This window comes from Sus scrofa, chromosome 1 (assembly GCF_054392235.1).
Source record: "Sus scrofa isolate SSC_HxYL_T2T_F1_AM1 chromosome 1, Sscrofa_HxYL_maternal_Yorkshire_Landrace_v2.0, whole genome shotgun sequence".
Taxonomy (NCBI): Eukaryota; Metazoa; Chordata; class Mammalia; order Artiodactyla; family Suidae; genus Sus; species Sus scrofa.
In genome coordinates this window covers 232,424,152-232,439,322 of record NC_139383.1, presented here as the reverse complement: position 1 = coordinate 232,439,322, position 15,171 = coordinate 232,424,152, and the positions used below count along the sequence as shown (strand labels likewise).

The window sequence follows — 15,171 nt, the reverse complement described above, 5'->3', positions numbered from 1 at the left end:
TGCTTTCTCTTATGTCATATAGCTTACACATAAATTGTCACTCACACTGCTAATGGATGCAAACTGGAGCTTTAAAGAAAAACTTTAAATAATATATGTAGAAGTATACAGTATAATGCTCATTACACAGCTGCCCTTCAGTAAATAATGGGTATCATTTTTTCCTCACTTGGGCAAAAGCCCATTTCATTTCTACATGGATGTGAGTCTCAAGAGCACCTCTGGTAGGGACAAGATTTTCCTAAAAAAATAACTAAAAATCTTATACACTTAAATAAACCTTGATTCAGCCAAGGTCCCCAAAGTTTTAGGTCCTATAACAAAGAAATGACAAAAAAATTATAAGAGTAGGAGTTACTAATAACTGCCTTATCAGACCAGAGTATCTGATTTCTAAGGAGACTGAAGTCTTCGTGGGACCAACCAGGATAAGTTCTATGCAAAATGTGTTCCAATAGAAAAGATAAATTAATGATTTTCAATCCTGCTTGCACATAAAAAAAATTAATTTCAAATTGTTTGAAATGGAGCTCAGCATCAGAGAGTTTTTAAAAGCTCTCCAGTGACTCTAGTGTACAGCCAAGATGAAAGACCACCCGGCTTTTTTTGGTTTGTTTGTTTTAAATGACCTATAAGATGGAGGATAAGAATTTACTCATTTAAATATCTGAAATGTCTCCTAAACCACCTAAGTCTCAGCATAGCTGCTACTAAATTACTTTCTGAAAAGTGGCCAAAAATGTGGATACAACCAAGATGTCCTTCAGTAGGTAGATGGAGAATAAACTGTGATACATCCAGGTGATGGAAGATTATTCAGCACTAAACAGAAATGAGCTATCAAGCCATGAAAAGACATGGAGTTACCTCAAGTGCATATTACTAAGTGAAAGATGCCAATCTGAAAAGGCTGCTTGCTGTATGATTCTAACCATATGACACTCCAGAAAAGGTAAAACTAAGGACACAGTAAAAAAAAAATGTAGTGGTAGCGAGGGTTGAAAAGCAGAACACAGAGGATTTTATGGCAGTGAAACCACTCCTCTGTATGATCCTATAATGGTGAATACATATCATTAGACCTTTTCATAAAACCATAAAATGTACAAGAATGAACTCATCCTAATGTAAATTATGGACTTTGGAAGATTATGATGTGGCAAGGTAGGTTCATTAATCGTAACAAATGTACCTCTCTGGTGGGGATGTGGATGATGGAGAAGGCTATGCATGGGGGGAGGTATAGGAAAAATATCTGTACTTTCTGTTCAATTTCGCCAAGACCCTAAAACTTCTCTAAAAATCAAAGTCTATTTTGAAAAAGAAGAAACCAACAGTTTGATTAAAAAAAATCCTTCAGGTCAAAGTTATGAAGATTGAGATCCCAGGAAGTTTCAGAATGCTGCAAGGATAGCTGCCTCAATACCTGAGCCCAAAAGAAGAAGGGGGTATGCAGTTGAAGAAGCAGGTAAACCAAGGCTCCCAAAGGAGATGGAAGAGAAGCAACTAGAAATCTGGAAGTAGAGCAGAAACCAAGATATAAAGATACAGAGTGAGGAAATCATCAAATAACCCTAGGAGAGAGCACATGAAGCCACAGCTTTCCTTGACCTGCAGCCTCCTGATGGAGAGCTTGCTCTGGACACCAACACATCAAACAGATTCTAATACCATGAGGTTCATTCTTTGTGTGTGTGTGTGTGTGTGTGTGTGTGTGTGTGTGTCTTTTTAGGGCCACACCCTGACATAGGTTCCCAGGGTAGGGGTCAAATCAGAGCTGTAGCTGGCAGCCTGCACCACAGCCACAGAAATGCAGGATCCGAGCCATGTCTGCAAACTATACCACAGCTCATGGCAATGCCAGATCCTTAACCCACTGAGCAAGGCCAGGGATTGAACCTGCATCCTCATGGATACTAGTCAGATTCATTTCCACTGAGTTATGCCAGGAACTCCATGAGGTTTATTCTTAATTGCTCTGTGTTGTTTGTTTTCCCTATAGGCACAGAGGACAAAGGTACTTCCTTGGCCATCATCAAAAAGTCTACAAACAACAAATGCTGGAGAGGGTGTGGAGAAAAGGGAACACTTTTACACTGGTGGTGGGAATGAAAACTGGTGCAAACACTGTGGGGAAAAAAAGGATGGAGCTTCCTCAGAAAACTAAAAATAGAATTACCATTTGATCCAGCAATCCCACTCCTGGCATCTATCCAGAGAAAACCATGGCTTGAACAGATACATGCACCCCAATATTCATTGCAGCACTCTACACAATAGCCAAGACATGGAAACAACCTAAATGTCCATTGACAGAGGAGTGGATAAAGAAGATGTGGCACATATACACAATGGAATATTACTCAGCCATTAAAAGGAAAGAAATAACAGCATATTTAGCAACATGGATGGACCTAGAAATTATCATGCTAAGTCAGTCGCACAATGAGACACCAACATCAAATGCTATCACTTACATGTAGAATCTTAAAAAAGGACACAATGTACTTACCTGCAGAACAGATACTGACTCACAGACTTTGAAAAACTTATGGTTTCCAAATGAGACAGGATGGGGGTGGGGGAAGGGGCTGGGGGTTTGGGATGGAAATGCTGTAAAACTGGGTTGTGTTGATCATTGTACAACAATAAATGTAATAAAATTCATTGAGTTAAAATGTTTTTTGGTTTTTTTGTCTGTTTGTTTGTTTTGTTGTTGATGTTGTTTTTTTAGGGCCACACCCATAGCATATGGAGGTTCCCAGGCTAGGGGTCAAATCAGAGCTGTAGCTGACGACCTACACCCCAGCCACAGCAATGCAGGATCCGAGCCATGCCTGTGACCTGCACCACAGTTCATGGCAACACCAGATCCTTAACCCACTGAGCAAGGCAAGGGAATGAACTTACGTCCTCGTGGATGCTAGTCAGATTCATTAACCACTGAGTCATGATGGAAACTCCTAAAAATGTTTTAAAAAGGTACTTCCTCACTCCCTTTGAAGTGAGGCACAGACATGTGACTTGATCTGGCCATTAAGATGTGAAGAAAAGTGAGTGGGTGCTTCCAATGGAAGTTTAAAAGCCACTGCACACCTCACCACACCTTGGTCACCGGCCACTGACTAAGGATGCTTCAGGTGTGCAAAAATTAAAGCTTTTTGTATAAAATCACAGAGACTTGGAGGTTGGTTATTACTGTGGCATAACTAGGCACTATTGATTAATATGCCACAGTTTGAGATTATGAATGCAACACATCTAGCTCAGTTTCTCAACCTCAGCCCAAATGACATTTGGGCTTGGTTAATGCTGTCTTATGGAGTTATTCTCTGCATAGCAGGATGTTGGGCAGCATCCTGGCCTCTGTCCACTAGACACCAGGGTGACGATCCAAAATGCCATCAGACAGTATGATTCCATTTACAAGAAGTACCTAGAGTAGTCAGATTCATAGAGACAGAAGGTAAAATGGCAGTTGGCAGGGGCTGGAGGGAGGAAGGAATGCGAACTCACTAATTTAAAGGGTACAGAGTTCCAGTCTTACAAGATGAAGAGAGCTCTGGAGCTGGATGGTAGTGATGGAAGTACAATGGTGTGAATGTACTTATAGCCACTGAACTGGCCACTTAAGTGGCCAAAATAGTAAATTTTATGTTATGTGTGTTTCGCTACAATTTTTTTTTTTTCAGTCTTTTTAGGGATGCACCCGAGGCATACGTAAGTTCCCAGGCTATGGGTTAAATTGGAGCCATAGCTGCAAGCCTATGCCATAGCCACAGCAACTCAGGATCTGAGCTGGGTCTATGACCACAGTTCATGACAATGCCAGATTCCCAACCCACTGAGTGAGGCAAAGGATAGTACCTCCATCCTCATGGATACCAGTCAGGTTCATTACTGAGCCACAACAGGAACTCCGCCACAACTTTTTTAAGGGAGGGAAAAATGTCTGTAAGTATTGCTGAGGCAGAATAATAACTCAGATAGTCAGTATAGGAGCATGGGCTTCCATGCATTCTTTGACACAGCTATTGATTAACATTTGTGGCTTAAGGGCTCCAGGGAGTAACATCCCCACAGGCCTTGTTTACTATAGGGAGTGTACCTATGCCCAGATGGACATTAACCCCTAGCCCCCTGTGACTCAGTTTACAGGAAGAGAAGGGCAAAGAAACCATGAGACTTAAGGGACATTTCTACCCTAAGACCCCTATTGGACAAAGACTGATATAGGTAATTGGGTAAGGCCAATGGGAGAAAACCACATCTTTCTGGACCCCAAGTTGGTACCCTCCCATCTTTAATGGATAAAAACCCCTATAAGACAATGGGGGGGGGGCTCTTCTCCCCCCTCCCAGCTGTCCTTGGTGTTAGCTGCTTTCCTGTAATACTTTGCTTGCTTGCTGCCTATGTGTTCACAGAGTTCATTCTTCGGCTGCATGAACAATAACCCGGTCTGGTAACATCTTTCTGGCATCATTGCCATATGACCACTGGGATGGGTTGCGGGGCCGGGGGGTGGGGGGATGCAAAATCACCCCTGGTTGAGAACCACTGTTCTATAGCTCTGGCAGTAACTCACTGAAATAGATCTATGTGTAAAAATGCAGGGCTAGGACTCAGCTCTGTTTCATACCATTAAGAGTTTCAACTCTCCTGAAATGGTTTTTTTCTGCTGTGATTTTAAGCCAGGATCTCCACAAAGATTAAACAAAGATTCAGACAAGGCTCCTCCGTACAGATCCAAAACTGATGTGACAGAAATAAGCCCTGTGAAAACTCCTACACTGTTTGAAGTTTTCCCCTCTGTCTGGTAAACAGAGAACCCTAGGGATTTTATTTGAAATAATTGTTCCTAAAACTCACTGGTTCCTCACAACAGACTCTAAAATTAAGAGGCAAAGGGTTGTTGAAGCAAAAGAGTGGGGAGACTCGGGGGGCTGCCCAGCAGGAGTGAGAGTGAGAGTCTGTTTGGAAGTGCTCCTGGGTTTCCCTTCCTGGGTTCACCTTGAAGAGGAGACCTCAGGTCAGAGGAATAAATGAGGCCAAGAGGAGAATCCAAACGGTAATGGGCTCTGCTTTCTGTGACCTGAATTCCATTGAAGCAGCAGAGGGCTTCTTCCACCCCCTGCACCACCACCACCCTCAGAGAAGCCTTTTCATTATCTCAACAAAAAAAGGGAGTAAAGCAATATAAGCATTTAGACCGAAAAATGTAAAAAATGAGAAGAAAAGGGAAAGGTGGCTCAAAGATACCTGTCTGCTGAGCCGAGATCCCTGGAGGGGTTGCCACTCACCCTCCTCCAGCAGGTGGGTAACAGCGAGGACATCGAAAAGGATGAGGATGCAGCCACTAGGCTGCATTCTTACCCCTCCATCCTCTTCCACAGTGACTCTCCCAGATGGCCACAGTCAAGGGCCAGGACAAGGAAGGCAACCACCATGCTGGATGAAGACTTTGTCTCAGAGTCAGGGGATGGGGTGACCTGGATGGCAAGGCTTCTCTCTCTGGCCTTTATGGACATTCTTCAGGTTGACACCGAAACTGCTCCCCCAAAGCTCTCTAATAGGCATGAACAGATTACCCTCCACTTCTTGGTTCCCATGGCCAGAATCCTTAACTAATCTTCTACCCACAAAATAGGGTTAGTTTCACAAGCTGTTGTTTCAGCTGCTCACTTCAACATCTGCTCCTGATTTGCTTACTGAACACCTCCGACCCGCCTGTAGCTGCATCCCCTTGCTTCACCCCACTCAGCCTTTTGCCCCCTCCACCCTGGAACACATCTGCATCTGCACACATCCTCCCCCCCCTCCCAGCCCCAGGGCCGCCTGCTGTTGATCCATCCACCTGTGCTCCAGCCCCCAGCCCCTGGGGAGCTTGCACCATCAATTCCTTGCTCTCAGTTTGAAATCTAACCTTCCCATCCCAGGGCGCCCCCATTCATTCAAAAGAGTAACAAGTGGAAGCCTCTCCCATCTTGGAAAAAATCTTCCCTTTATCCCTATCTCCCTCTCCAGCTTTTTAAAAAATTATCTTATTCATTTTATTTAAAGTGATTGAAGCAATCATAACAAAGTGATAACTATTAGTAAAATAGTGAAAATGTTTTTATTTCTCAAAATGAAAGAAAAAAATTTAATTAAGAATGCTTTGGAAGTTCCCATCATGGCTCAGCGGTAACAAATGTGATCGGTGTCCATGAGGATGGGGGTTCAATCCCCGGCCTCGCTCAGTGGATTGGGGATCCATCATTGCAGTGGGCTGTGGTGTGGGTTGTGGTTGTGGCTCAGATCTGGCATTGCTATGGCTGTGGTTATGGCCAGTAGCTACAGTTCTGATTTGACCCCTAGCTTGGGAACCTCAATATTCATCAGGTTCAGCCTTAAAAAAAAAAAAAGAATGCTTTGACACGCTGTTCCTAGCTATCTTACATCATGTTTATAGGGAAAAACGCCATTAATCTCTTTACTATCTCCATGGAATACAAAAGCCCCAAAAACTTTGTCTAAATTCATGCTAAACATCAGTGAGACGGTTCCCTCTCCAGCTTCTTAAAGCAAAGAATTCTACAATATTCTTTGGTACTTATTTACCCCTGTACCTGGTTGATCAGTGTCTCCCACAAAATTCATGTCCTTCCCAGGAACCTCAGAATGTGATCATATTTGCAAGTAGGGTTGTTATAGATTTAGTTTTGTACAGCCTCCAGTATGACCAGCATCTACATAAGAAGAGAAGAAGGGACACAGCACACAGGGAATAGGCCATGTGACAGTGGAGGAAAGACTGGGGTGCTGTGACTACAAGCCAAGGACTGCTGCCAGCAGCACCAGAAGCTAAGAGAAAGTCATGGAATAGATCCTTTCTTAGAGCCTTCAGAGAGCATGGCCTTTCTAACACCCTGACTTCAGAGTTCCAGCCTTCAGAAGTGTGAGAAATTAAATCTCAATCATTTTAAGCTACTCAGTTTGAGGCACTTGGATATGGCAGCCCTAGGACACTAAAACATGCCTTAAGTCACCAGAGTTTTCCTTCTGGCTTCAAGAGTCTTCTGTATGTGCCCTGCTAGAGACAAATCCGGGCTTTATTTTATTTGACGCTCCGGGGCTCATGCTACTTATTTTTTACCTGTCTTTGCACTTTTGTCCTGTAATGACACCGGCACTCAGTTCTGCTCCACATGCTTCTCAGCCCCTCACAGCCCCTACTCACGCAGTCCCTATTGAAGAGTGGCTCCCTGGATTCACTCCCACCCTCTTCTTCCTCTAGTCACTCCTTGCCATGATCTCTTCCAAACACCAGCTTTCCTACTACCTATAAGCTGAGGACACCCAAACCCCTCTCCTGAATTCTAGTTTTGAATTTCCTACCGTCTCCTGCACATTTCTACCTGGTACTCATACAGGCACCTCAAACACTACCAACATAACACAAAAGTCATTGTCTAGAACTCCCTTCTCAAACAAACCTGCTTCTCCTCCTCTAAGTGGTGTGTCCACGCAGGGGCATAGGTCAGACCCTAGGCATCTTCCTGGGCCTGTGAAGCTTTTATTGTGGTCACCTAGCCTAAGGGTGCTGCCCATGAGCATCAGGGACTCCATGCCCTCCTTGCCATCCCTGCTGCTGCTGCTCTAACTCAGACTCCCAGCACCTCCTGTGACTAGTAGAAACCCCTCTGCTCCCAGGGACAGCCTTCTTACACCCCCTTAAGGTAAATCACTTCCCTCTGTTACTCAGGAGGGTAACCTTCCCTCCTGGTTACCTGCAGGAAAATGTTGTCAGCACACCTTGGCCTGGAATAATAAGCCTTCTTAGTACCTGGATCTCAGAAGTTGCAGGTGAAAGGACCCTGGATTCATTCCAAAATGCACTACATGCTTGCTGTGTGGCCTTGGGCAAGGAACCTAAACTCTCTGTGCCTCAAATTATGTTCTTCATTTGTAAAATGAAAACAGAATCTACGTCACTGGGTTATTGTAAAGATTAAATGAGCTATTATGTTCAAAGAGCCCAGAACTGTGTCTAGCACTTGGGAAGTGAGCACTGAAGATTAACTTCTGTTCTTTTTCTTTTTTTTTTTTTGCTTTTTAGGCCACACTCTCGGCATTTGGAGGTTCCCAGGATAATGGTCCAATCAGAGCTACAGCTGCCATCCTACACCACAGCCACAGCAACACAGGATCTGAGATGCATCTGTGACCTACGCCACAGCTCATGGCAACACTGGATCCTTAACCCACTGAGTGAGACCAGGGATCGAACCTGCAACCTCATGGTTCTTAGTCAGATTCTTACAGAAATAAAGGTTAATATTTTCCCAAATGCTCAAGACTAACCTAAATGACCATGACCTAGTCATATGCTTCTATTTAAACATGTAAAGCACCTTGGGAGCAACAGCTTCAAACACAGACCATTGTAGAAGGTGATTCATATTCAAATACCATGAATGGTTCTCCTCCTCAGGTGGGACTGTCAGGTATATTTCAAGATGCTCAGCAACCCTAAACCTTAACACCCCTCCACCCCCCCCACCCCCACCCCGCCAAATGTTAGCAATGCCTCTCAATCACTTGCCCAAAACACAAAAATCCCCCCCTAGGGTACTGTGCCACTTCTTTGAGAGTCATTGGGCTAGAGTAGACCAGGGCCACTAGGGGCTGCATTTGTATGGACTCTGAGCTAAGAATGGTTTTACATTTTGAAAGATCATGAAGAGGAGGAGAGAGAGAAGGAAAAGTCAGAGGAGGAGGAGAAGCAGAAGTAGAAGCAGTAGTAGAAAGAGGAGAAGGAAGAAAAAAAGAAAAAGAAAAGTGACAGATTATAATAAGTGGCCCACGAAGCAGAAAATAAGATTTTGCTGACCCAAAGGGAAAGGGGGAAAGGGGTATCATATGGCCCATTCCTACAAGGCATTTACAACCTAATGGGGAATGTATCTTCTAGGATTCAATCTGAGAAGCAGAACCATGAGGAGCAATAGGCAATAGGGATGGATGACAGGGATTAGGCTTTGTGCAACTGTGGGAGCTGGTGAAGAAGTGCACTGCAGGCTGATTCCTTTGTGCCTGGGGGGCTGGAGGTCACTACAGGTGACACTGCAGGTAGATACTGTATCCATCTGGATGAAAAGCTACGCAAAATGTTGGGAAAAGTAGGACAAACAGGAAAGCCCCCCACCCCCAGAGCAAACTGGAATCCATGAAGACAAACTAGAGCCCAGGTCTGTCCTCTCCTCCAATCTCATTGACGAGCATGATGTGAGAAACTGAGGCCCTCTAGGAGCTCTTACGACACCATGGTTTACCCAGCACTGCCCCCATCACACAATCCTACAGTTGCCCATCTCCTTGTCTAAGTCCTTGGCTGGACTCCCAGCCCTAGTGGTGGGGTCTACTACACCTGTCTTGTTCATTATTGTATTATCCCTTGGTCCTGGCACAGTGCTTAACACAGTTATTGTTCAATCAATACTTCCTGGATGAATGAGTGAAAAATAAATTGACAAAGCAAGTGAAAATTAAGCTAGGCGTAAATGAACAGGAGATTCAATTCGAGGGAAGGAAGCTCTTGCTAATTCTAGTTTTAGAAATGTTGTGGAGGAGTTCCCGTCGTGGCGCAGTGGTTAACGAATCTGACTAGGAACCATGAGTTTGCGGGTTCGGTCCCTGCCCTTGCTCAGTGGGTTAACGATCCAGCGTTGCCGTGAGCTGTGGTGTAGGTTGCAGACGTGGCTCGGATCCCGCGTTGCTATGGCTCTGGTGAAGGCTGGTGGCTACAGCTCTGATTCAACCCCTAGCCTGGGAACCTCCATATGCTGCCAGAGCGGCCCAAAGAAATAGCAAAAAGACAAAAAAAAAAAAAAAAAAAAAAAAAATGTTGTGGTGACTTCATGTTATTCTGTGGGGCTTCAGTGATGGGCAAGAGCAATTCTCTTTGTAAACAGAGTTCTCCCAAAGGGTGTGTAGTTCACTATGCTGGTCCTTGGGAAGTGATGGTGCACATGCTTGTACCCTCATACAAAAGGCTGAGCTAAGCCAGCAGGGAGCCTTCTGGCAGGACAGACACAGCATGCCCTCTATATCATCCATATGGGGCAGAAACCAAAGGATGCCTGCCATGTGAAAACTGACCAGGACACAAGAAGGAGGATATCAGGGAAGAGTCTACCAATACTTAGGGACACATTATTATCATCACTAAATAATAGCTGACATGTACAGAGCATTTAGCCTGTGCCAGGCTAAACACTTCACATGCATTATTTCAGGTAATCCTCACAATGAAATCCAACATTATCATCACTGTATGGCTGGGGAAATCAAGACTTTGAGAGGTTAAGTTATCTGTCCAAGATCACAGACCTAATAAGAGGTAGAACTGGAACGCAAACCAATAACTTTTCATCCAGAGACCCAATTCCTCACTATCATCTCTCCTTGGAAACAGGGCTAGTCCCTAAGAAAACATGAGTCTAAGTTTTATTTTAACAAACAGAAACTGTTTCCCTACAGTGAGTACTTAAATAGTTTTAGTAAACATTGGAAATCTACTCCAGGATTAAAGTTCAAATACACACCTACACACAGTGATATAGCTTACAATATCATATTAAATGCTGAATGCAGTGAATCAGGCAATTCAAACAAACAAAAACCACTGAACGGCATTGTATAATACATCCGTTGCTTATCAAACAAGTATTAAATGGTTAAGATGTCACTTATTCATTAGGTATCAGAACATACAAACCCAGCTTTATCTAAAATCTCTCTATTTGTTGGCAAATAATACTTTTTAAACAATGTTGATAATCTGAATAATATTTAGATCCATCTAAACTTAAATGAGAGCGTGATACATGTAATGCCCTTTTACACACTTAGGAATATTATAAATACAATAGAGTCAAATTAATTTCACTTGTATTTTTGACAATATGCTGAGAAGTGTTTGAGACAAAGATGACTAAAATTTGGTTTCTACCTACCCAGGGATTCCAGAGACTGGGGTATTCTGAAACCTTGCATATAACTGCAGAATGAGACAAATGATAATAAAATTCAGTGTAAAATGGAAGAATGGAAATGGAAATTGAATTTAGAATATATACTCATTAAAATAATGAGCTTCCCTAAACTAGCTACTTTTATTTTATTTTATTTTTTAATTTTATTTTATTTTATTATTTCTGTCTTTTTAGGGCAGCACCTGAGGCATATGGAGGTTCCCAGGCAAAGGGTTGGAATCCAAGCTACAACTGCTGGCCTATACCACAGCCACAGCAACGCCAGATTCGAGCCGAGTCTGTGACCTATGCCACAGCTCATGGCAACGCCAGATCCTTAACCCACTGAGCAAGGCCAGGGATCAAACCTGCGTCCTCACTGATACTATTCAGGTTTGTTTCCACTGAGCCACGATAGGACTCCTTTTTTTTTTTTTTTTTTTTCCAGTCTCATTTCTTTCATATCCTAAGTCTGTTTAGAGTTCTCCTAAAATGAATTTTTTTCTCATGCGCATAGAATTTATGCTATTACCCTACGCTGACCTCAGTGCATGTTACCACCTTTCCTTCTAAAATACAAAATAACATAAACATAAAAATCTGAAACAAAATGTCTTCAGAACGTCAACTAAAATTTTAAGGGTACAAATAGCATCATTCAAAACGAGACTAGATTTTAAATTTTAAGATGAAATATTTGATTGGTAACTTTATATTTCTATAAGTACAAGGAAATAATACTACTTTTAAATTTGTAAGAAAATGTTATATTTACATTTAGGAAAAATTACTTGAGCTTTCCCAGACCCATGCTTGCTCTAATAAAATAATATTTTCTAAAGAGTTGACTCTTAAAGGTGTCTTAACTAAGCCCTGACCCTCTACAAACAATATTATTTGCTAATATTCAAAAGTCTAAATAAATAGTCTTATCCCCAGGAATATCTCTAAATATCATAAAAATACTGCCTGTAACCACAGGATCAAGAATATCAAATTCTCAAGATAGTCCAGTTTCTTCAAAAAAACTGCATAATGCAATGTTTTAAAAAAGGATTGATGAAACCTAAAAGAGAATATGAGACTATATCACCCAAATATAATGTATTGCGCTATTTGCATCTTAATTCAAACAGCCAACTAAACAAAAAGTTTTGAGGAAATTGAAGATATTTAAGGACAGCCTGGATAAATTGATGCTATTAATGAATTATTTAGGTGTGATGATAATAGTATTGTGGTTACACTGATGAAATTCTGATCTGACTTTTGATTCCATCCAAAATATTTGTGGATGGAATGATAGGATATCTGGGATTTGATTTAAAATAATTCAGTGGGAGAGGACTATCAGAGGGTAACAATGTAGCTGTCAGATGGGTCTAGCTGATGGTACACAGAGGTTTTAATTATGTTAATTTCTTTACCTGTGTACATGTTCAAAAGTTTCTATTACAGAAAAAAAAATCAAAGGAAAAAATAAATGCTGCTTAAAATAGGGTACAATGTCTCATAAAATAGATAACTTGAATAACAAAATAATTTATAGTCATTTTAATTTTAAGAACTATTGGTCACAAGTATGGCTTTGAATATAGAAAGTTTATAAGTAGCAAAAGTACAGTATCTGAAGAAAAGGAAATCTCATGCTTAATTTAATCCTGTTGTTCTCTCTGCCTGGATTTGGGGATAGAAATTGTTTCACTAGCTGAATAAATCATAACTATTCCAAAAGTCTTAATTACTGATTTCAATAAGCATACGCCTGCATTCCAAGAACAAATGAGAAAATGAAGTTTATAGCCAGGTATTTCTTTTATAAGCATCCATTTGAACCTTCATTATATTAAGGTAGTTGAGCAATACGAAAATGGCGTTAAACTGAATTATGGAGTGGGTCTGCAAATCCTTTCTCTTTTCCCACACCTTTCTTCCTTTCTTTCTTTCTTTCTTTCTTCCTTCCTTCCTTTCTTTCTTTCCTTCTTTCTTTCTTTCTTTCTTTCTTTCTTTCTTTCTTTCTTTCTTTCTCTGAGGGGGTGCAAATTTTGGTATTACTAGTTAGCACCTATTTAAGTTCTTTATACCTAGTGGTGTATATGGAGTCAATGAATGTTTAAAGCCCATTTAAAGAATTTCAGAGCTAATATAAAACTGCAGCCATTAAGATTAACCCATTTTAGTAAAAATTACAGGAAGATGACTTTAGCAATTAGAGCAAGATAACAATTTAGGCAGGGATCATATGTTAACGTGTTCTGGAAGACACTTCTGAACCTTCATCCTAAATGTTAGGGGAAAGGAGAACTACGACTTCCCTACACTTCCAATAAAATGTGAAGGGCAGGTGCAGCTTCTTAGAAAACGAAATCTGCTCTATCTCGCTCCCCCAGTCCTGTTAATTCTTGTCGCCGTTTTGATTCTATTTATCATAGTGTGTGCTGTTTCTCTTGATTTCTTCCTTATGTTATCGCATCCAAGTCAAAATGAAAGGAGAAAGGGTGTCTAGTTTAGGCGGACAGGAGATGAGAGAGGTTCCTGAAGCTACATCCTTTGAGTAAGCAGCTACCAAGCATTTTAGACACCCCAAGAAGCAGGAACCGGGTGCCAGATCGCACCTGCCCGGGACCTGTTGGCTACCGACAGGCCACGCCTGGAGCCTTCTGCCACCTCGGGGGAACTCCACTCTGCCCAATCCCCAGACGCTCTCCTTCCTGCTCTGCATGGACCCTCACCTCCGCTTCTATTCCTGAGGGCCCGCACCTTCCGACCAGAGTGTGTCTGGGTCTGATGTTTCCCCAGCCCGGCGTCTCCCACCTCTCCCGCGCCTCTCTCTAGGCGTGTTCCAGCCCAGCAACCTGAGCACGTCAGGACCCTTCCGCGCTGTCATGATCCTGTACCTTCGCAGGGCGTGATGTGTAGAGCAGGGTGAAGATTCCATAATGGAACCGTGGCTTGGCTGGGCTGCGCGGGGCAGCGTGGGGAAGGGAAAAACCTACCTACACTGGTGAGGGCTGGCGGTGGGGAGAAGGGGCGGCTTCAAGCTTGCAGGTTCATGTTCCGCGGAAGCCAATGTCGAGCGGAGCATGAGTTCCTGGGGACTGAGAGGGGAAAGAGAGTGAAAATCCTCTTGAAGCGTTAGAACTGACTCTCAGGACTCTATTGACTCCTCATTGGCGATCTTGGATTAAGCAGGGTCTTCCAGTTTGGCGTGGGCCGGAGCACAGCTAGGGCCCGCCCGGGCCGTGACCTTCCCACTGCTCCGCGCAGGCGCTTCCTGGGGAAGCGCAGAGCAGAGCCCGCGCGCGGGGCCGAAGGTCTGAATGGCTCCTCCTGGCGTACGAGACTAAGAGAGAGAAATGCGCTTGTTGGCATGCGGGGCCAGGGGCCAGGAGCCCGGATCTGCGATCTGGGACCCCGGCCCCTACTTCCTGCCTCTGCCTCTGCGACCACTGGAGATCCAGCCAGAAGAAGGTCGAGAACGCCCACTGGGCTAATGGTTGAGGAACCAGACAGCCCGGTGCCATCACCTAAGGGTGCTCGATGAATTTCTTAATTTCTCTAAGTCGCGAATTTCTTATCTGTATAATGAAGTTCCATAGTGTCTCCTTTATTGTCTGCTAGGAGAGCTAAAGGGGAATCCATTGCTTCGCAGACAGGGAGCAGGAGACTATGATTAGCCAATGTTATCAGTGTTATTATTAGCGGGCTGGACCCGAGCGAGTGTCGCTACGCCTTGGTTTCCCTTCCGCCCCCTCCCCGGCCTCCTTTTGCCTCCAAGCTCCAACGCACTTCGCCATAGCCCTTAGACTCAACTACCCCGGCAGCTCTGGGCGCTTCCAGTCAGCCTGTTCTCAGTAGAAGACGACACCCGATCCTCAGTCTATTTGCATGCTCAAAAGCGACGTGTCGGGCGCTCGGGGCTGTAAAATGGCCCCGCGTTCTCGTCGAAGCCAGCCGCTGGGCAGACAGAAGCCCCAGGCTCGAGAGGCGCCCTGACGCCGCTACTTAGAAACCCCCAGGGCCGGGCTTGGGGACCAGAGCTGCTGCCTGGAGCTCCGAGCCATAGAGAAAGCAGCCCGGCCGCCTCAGCGCGCCGAGTAGCACAAGACCTCCGCATGTTCCCTCCGCCTGCCGCCCCGGCCCAGACGGCTGCGCC

The 15,171-nt window shown here is 43.7% G+C and overlaps 1 protein-coding gene across 3 annotated transcripts in view; it reads right to left on the bottom strand.

Annotated features, from left to right (window-relative positions):
• Nucleotides 1-14,333, bottom strand: part of LOC146407052 (uncharacterized) — a 49,051-nt gene extending 34,718 nt beyond the window's left edge. The window contains exon 1 of one of the 3 annotated variants that reach the window (XR_014822710.1): nucleotides 14,012-14,273. The gene's annotated coding sequence lies outside the window, so the exon portion shown is untranslated. Of the gene's footprint in view, nucleotides 1-14,011 lie in introns of all 3 variants that reach the window. The other 2 variants (XM_084987731.1, XM_084987742.1) reach the window with 2 other exon arrangements.
• Between the last annotated feature and the right edge of the window lie 838 nt (nucleotides 14,334-15,171).